Raw genomic sequence first — 6,514 nt, forward strand, 5'->3', positions numbered from 1 at the left:
GGAGAAAGCAGGAAAAAACCTCTTCGGCCTCAGCCACAGAATTTCTTAGTTGACACATCTCCAAAAGCAAGGGAATTAAAAGGAAAAGTGGGCTATTGGGTCCTTATCAAGGTAAAAAGCTTCTGTACTGCAAAGGAAATGGTCAACAAAACTAACAGGCAACTGACAGAACGGGAAAAGATATTTGCAAATGACATATCAGACAAAGGGCTAGTATCCAAAATCTATAAAGAACTCACCAAACTCCACACCCTAAAAACAAATAATCCAGTGAAGAGAAGGGCAGAAGACATGAATAGACACTTCTCTAAAGAAGACATCCAGATGGCCAACAGGCAGATGAAAAGATGCTCAATGTCACTCCGCATCAGGGAAATACAAATCAAAACCACACTGAGATACCCCCTTATGCTGGTCAGAGTGGCTAAAATGAACAAAATCAGGAGACTATAGATGCTGGCGAGGATGTGGAGAAAGGGAACCCTCTTGCCCTGTTGGTGAGAATGCAAACTGGTGCAGCTCCTCTGGAAAACTGTGTGGAGGTTCCTCACAAAATTAAAAATAGACCTACCCTATGACCCAGCAATAGCCATGCTAGGAATTTACCCAAGGGATACAAGAGTGCTGATGCATAGGGACACTTATATTCTAATGTTTATAGCAACACTTTCAACTATAGCCAAATTAAGGAAAGAGCCTAAATGTCCATCAACTGACCAATGGACAGAGAAATTGTGGTTTATATATGCAATGGAATACTACTTGGAATACTACAATGAGGAAGAATGAAGAAGGATATACCATTTGTAGCAACATGGATGTAAATGGAGGCTATTATGCTACGTGAAATAAGTCAGTGAGAGAAAGACAGATACCATATGTTTTCACTCTTATGTGGATCCTGAGAAACTTAACAGAAACCCATGGGGGAGGGGAAGGAAAGAAAAAGTTGTAGAGGGAAGGAGGCAAACATAAGGGACTGTTAAAGACAGGATAAACTGAGGGTTGATGGGGGGTGGGAGGGAGGGAAAACTGGGTGATGGGCATTGAGAAGGGCACTTGTTGGGATGAGCACTGGGTGTTGTATGGAAACCAATTTGACAATAAATTTCATTTTAAAAAAGAGAATAAAAATAAACTTAAAAAATAAAATAAAATAAAATAATAATAATAAAAAAAAGAAAAAGAAATTGGATGTGATGTGTGAGGCCCTGAAACCCTAAAATGAAATCACTTACGATATATTTAAACAATTGAATATGTTATTTTATCTAGTGTCTTTTTCAGAATATTTCCTCAAGCTTTTACATTATAATTCAAAATGGACAGAGAAGTTTTGCACACAAAAGTTTCCAAGACTACCTGGGGAAAATAGACAGGAGTCCAATTAGAACTTCAGTTTAGGAGACTTGATAATACCTAGAGAGAACCCTTTCACATTTGATGTTGTTTGTACTCCCCTTCCCCTCCCCTCATCAGGAACCCCCTCTTGAACGGTGCTGACCCTCCAAGTTTTGTTTGCTTCCTCAAAGAAAAGTTTTTGCCTGTAATACTCACCAATGATCAAGACTGGCACCAGCCAACTCTTTGTTTGTTTGTTTATTTTTACATCCAAGTCAGTTATCATATAGTGCAATAATGATTTCAGAGATTTCATCCTCTACATATAACACCCAGTGCTCATCCCAACAATTGTCCCCTTAATGCCCCTGACCATTTAGCCCATCCCCCCCACCCAAAATGCTTCAGTTTATTCTCTGCATTTAAGTCTATTATATTTTATCCTCCTTCCTGTTTTTATATTATTTTTGCTTTCCTTCCCTTATGTACATCTGTTTTGTATCTTAAATTCCACATATGAATGAAGTCATATGATATTTGTCTCTCACTGTCCAATTTTGCTTAGTATAATACTCTCTAGTGCCACTCATCTAGTTGCAAATGGCAAGATTTCATTCTTTTTGATTGTCGAGTAGTACTCCATTTTATAAATATACCACATCATCTTTATGCATTCATCCATTGATGGACATTTGGGCTCTTTCCATACTTTGCCTATTGTTGATAGCACTGATATAAACATTGGGGTGCATGTGTGCCTTTGAAACAGTACACCTGTATCTTTTGGATAAATACCTAGTAGTGCAATTATTAGGTCTTAGGGTAGTTCTATTTTTAATTTTTTGAGGAACTTCCATACTGTTTTCCAGAGTAGCCGCACCAGTTTGCATTCCCACCAGCAGTGCAAAAGGGTTCCTCTTTCCTCATATCCTTCACGACATCTGTTGTTGCCTATGTTGTTAATCTTAGCCATTCTGACAGGTGTGATGTGGTATCTCATTGTATTTTCCTGATGATGAACGATGTTCAGCATTTTTTTCATGTATCTGTTAGCCATTTGGATGTCTTCTTTGGAAAAGTGTCTATTCATGTCTCCTGCCCATTTCTTCACTGGATAATTTGTTTTTTGAATGTTGAGTTTGATATGTTGTTTATAGATTTTGGGCACTATTCCTTTATCCAGTGTATCATTTGCAAATGTCTTATCCCATTCTGTTGGTTGCCTTTTAGTTTTGCTGGTTGTTTCCTTTACCCTGCAGAAGCTTTTTATCTCAATGAAGTCCCAATAGTTCATTTTTGCTTTTGTTTCCCTTGCCTCCCGAGACATGTTGAGTAAGAAGTTGCTCTTACTCAAAGACCTACTCAAAGACTAAGCCAAGGTCAAAGAGGTTTTTGTCTGCTTTCTCCTCAAGGATTTTGATGGCTTCCTGTCTTACGTTTAGGTTTTTCAACTATTTTGAGTTTATTTTTTGGAGTATGGTGCAGGAAAGAGGTCCAGTTTCATTTTTCTGTATGTAGCTGTCTAGTTTTCCCAGCACCACTTGCTGAAGAGACTGTCTTTATTCCATTGGATATACTTCCTGCTTTGTCAAAGATTAGTTGGCCATGTGTTTATGAGTCCATTTCTGGGTTCTCTATTCTGTTCCATTGATCTATGGGTTTGTTTTTGTGCCAGTACCATACTGTCTTGATGATTACAGCTTTGTATTACATCTGGAAGACCAGAATTGTGATGCCTCCAGTTTTGGTTTTCTTTTTCAGGATTGCTTTTGCTATTTTGGGTCTTATCTGGTTCCATACAGATTTTAGGATTGTTTGTTCTAGCTCTGTGAAGAATGCTGGTATCATTTTGATAGGGATTACATTGAATAGGTAGATTGCTTTGGGTAGTATTGACATTTTAACAATATTTATTCTTCTAATCCATGAGCATGGAATATTTTTCCATATTTTTATGTCTTCTTCAATTTCTTTCATAAGCTTTCTATAGTTTTCAGTGTACAGATTTTTCACCTCTTTGGTTAGTTTTATTGCTAGGTATTTTGTGGGTTTTGGTGCAATTGTAAATGGGATCAATTCCTTGATCTCTCTGCTGCTTCATTATTGGTGTACAGATGTGCAACCAGTTTCTGTGCATTGATTTTATACCCTGCAACTTTACTAAATTAATGTATCATTTCTAGTAATTTCTTGGTAGAATCTTTCTTTTTTAAAAAAATTTTAAAAAATGTTTATTTATTTTTGACAGAGAGAGAGAGAGACAGAGCATGAGCGGGGGAGGGGCAGAGAGAGAGGGAGACACAGAATTAGAAGCAGGCTCCAGGCTCTGAGGTGTCAGCACAGAGCCCAATGTGGGGCTTGAACCCACGAACTGTGAGATCATGACCTGAGCCGAAGTTGGATGCTCAACCAACTGAACCACCCAGGTGCCCCCTGGTATTCTACCAGGTGCCACCCAGGTAGAATCTTTCCAAGGAACTGTAATTTTCCTACACTGGATTGCTTAAGTGAAAGTTTCTGATCTTAATTAGTATTCATTGGAGATGAAGAAGATTTGTGTTCGAAATCTTTTGGAAGGTATTGGACTGATGCCTTGTCAAATATACAGATTTTTAGGTTTTTATTGACTTTTAGTGATTTTCATTCTAGGGGTATGTTACTGGACTAATAGCCCTCCTAGTTCTTGGTCAAAATATTTGGGGGCTCTCATAATGTAAGTTGACATTATTTTTGAGCTGTTAAAACAAAACACTAAAGATAGAAAATGTATTTTCTGGCTAATGACAGCACATCTTTAAAATTTATATTATAATTATTTATTAATAAGTTTTAATGCACAGAATATATTGTCATAAAATAATCACAAAATTTTAATGTTTTTTTCTCCCCTCTGGGATTTTACAGCATTATTTGGTCTTCCCACATTTACATTAGTTAAAAGCTGTGGTGGTTTTTTTTTTCTTCTTTTTTTTTAATGTTTTGTTTTGTTTTTTTTCTAATGTTTTGTTTTGTTTTTTTTTCTAACTAGTTGTTATTTATCTTTTGAAGTTCATAGTTTTAAAATAGCTATGCTTCCATAAAAAGCCTTACCATGATTAGGAATTTAAGTTTTTCAGACTGTATTCACAATATACTCTTGAAAAGACAACCACAGACACAATATGGTATCAGTTAGATCAAGTCACAAAACCAGGGCTAACTACCTAACTTATCAGACTTTCATTCCTCTTGATATAAATAGTCTTAACCAGTCAGTCAGGAATTTTTTTGGTCAGCACCAATAATCTGTTATATAGGCACTCTCAATTCCCCAAAGTTAGGTGCGTTGATCTACCCAATAAGGTACTGTGCTATTCTCCTTAAGGGAATGAGAACTTACTGGGAAAACACCTTTCATTTCTAACTCTCTTGTTCCATCCTACTACGAAAGCCTTCTGTTGTGTACAAATCTTTGAGCTTCCTTCTACTTGCTAGAAGGGTTGCTATTGGATTCATGAATCCCTTAATTAAAGCGAATTAAACCCTCAAATTTACTCAATGGAATTTTTATTCTTTACCCCTATGAAAAAGTGTTGTTATGTGAAGTCAAAAAAGTGTTAAAACCCACAGCTATTGTTTTTTTTTCCTATGACAGGGATAAAATTTCTTGAATTATATTATATACAATTATACACCATGTTCCTAACCATGATATGTGTGGCATGTTTGAATGGTATTTTTGAGGTGGTTTGATAAAAATGGAACTTTTGTGGCATTTACAGATTTTGTTCTTGGGGAATGAGGTATATATCTCTGACAGAAAGATAGGCATCTTTTTGAGAAGCTGAAAATTTAATATTACAAGAAGTGTTTAATACTGACACACACATATTAAGATGTTGAAAGAGAAAATAATAAGAGTTGCCAACATAGGCCACAGAGAGTCATTAGGAAAAATTACATATATTAATTTGAAATCAGGCTACCTCTGACATGGGAACCTCTATATAGTGAGTCCTATAGAGAATAATAGCAGAGTAGCATTCATATATTGTCTAGAGTGGTTAATGGTTAATGGTTCTCTCTAGTAAGATAGGGTAATCCAGGCAATTTTGTTGTTCAGTCCCTATCCCCAATACATTCCATATATTATAATCCATAAAAAAATAAGCAGCTATTTTAAGTCCTATTTCCATTTGTTTACTCTGTCCCTCAAAAAATGCAAATGATAGAAATGGTATATCCATGAAACTATTCATATGAACATGAAAATTGAAAATACATTAAATGTCATATGTGGGAACTTAAGTAGTTATGTCCTAGGTTAGGAGATTATAGGGAACACACTGCAAAGCAGAACAGTGCTTTGCTTGGGCACCTGGATGGCTCAGTTGGTTAGGCGACCGACTTTGGCTCAAGTCATGATCTTGCCGTTTGTGGGTTTGGGCCCCACGTGGGGCTTTGTGCTGACAGCTCAGAGCCTGGGACCTGTTTTGGATTCTGTGTCTCCCCCTCTGTCTGCCCCCTCCCCTGCTCACACTCTGTGTCTCTCTGTCAATAATAAATAAACGTTAAAAAAATTATATATATATAAAAGAACACTGTTTTGCTGAAAACAGCGGCCAGCCTTTACTTATTTAGTTAATGTAAAGCAAGGGGGCACTCACTTCATTTACCTAGTTAATGTATGTGTAGGGGTTAGGTCCTGCCTATACCCATAAATTCCTTGGGCCATGTTATCTCATGGAATCGTTTATCCTGTCTTAACTTGTTTTTCTGCATGCTTTTTATATGTTCTTACTGGCATGAAGCCCACTGATGTACTGCAAAATGTTATCTTAAATATATGCTCAACATACATGGGAGCTTGGGAGCAGCACAGGGAGTTCCCTTAGTCTCTCTCTCACCTCTCCTGTCTTGCATAGAGTCTTGAGTAATTTTTTTCTGCTGCCCTCAACCTTTCTGGACAAAGCTGAAAGCTGAACCCATAATCATACATAAAGATATGACCAATTATGTTGCCTATACATAATAAGAATGTATTACATGCAACCTTTAAAAGTTGTTATTATTTTTTTAATGTCTAGTTATTATTTTGTGTGGGTCCTTCTGCCATTTGCTTTAGTTTCAGGGTCTATATCATGGAAGAGTCCATGTTATAAAAGAAGTCAAAAGCAGTGTTGACTAATTGGAG

Source organism: Lynx canadensis, chromosome Y, assembly GCF_007474595.2.
Source record: "Lynx canadensis isolate LIC74 chromosome Y, mLynCan4.pri.v2, whole genome shotgun sequence".
Lineage (NCBI taxonomy): Eukaryota > Metazoa > Chordata > Mammalia > Carnivora > Felidae > Lynx > Lynx canadensis.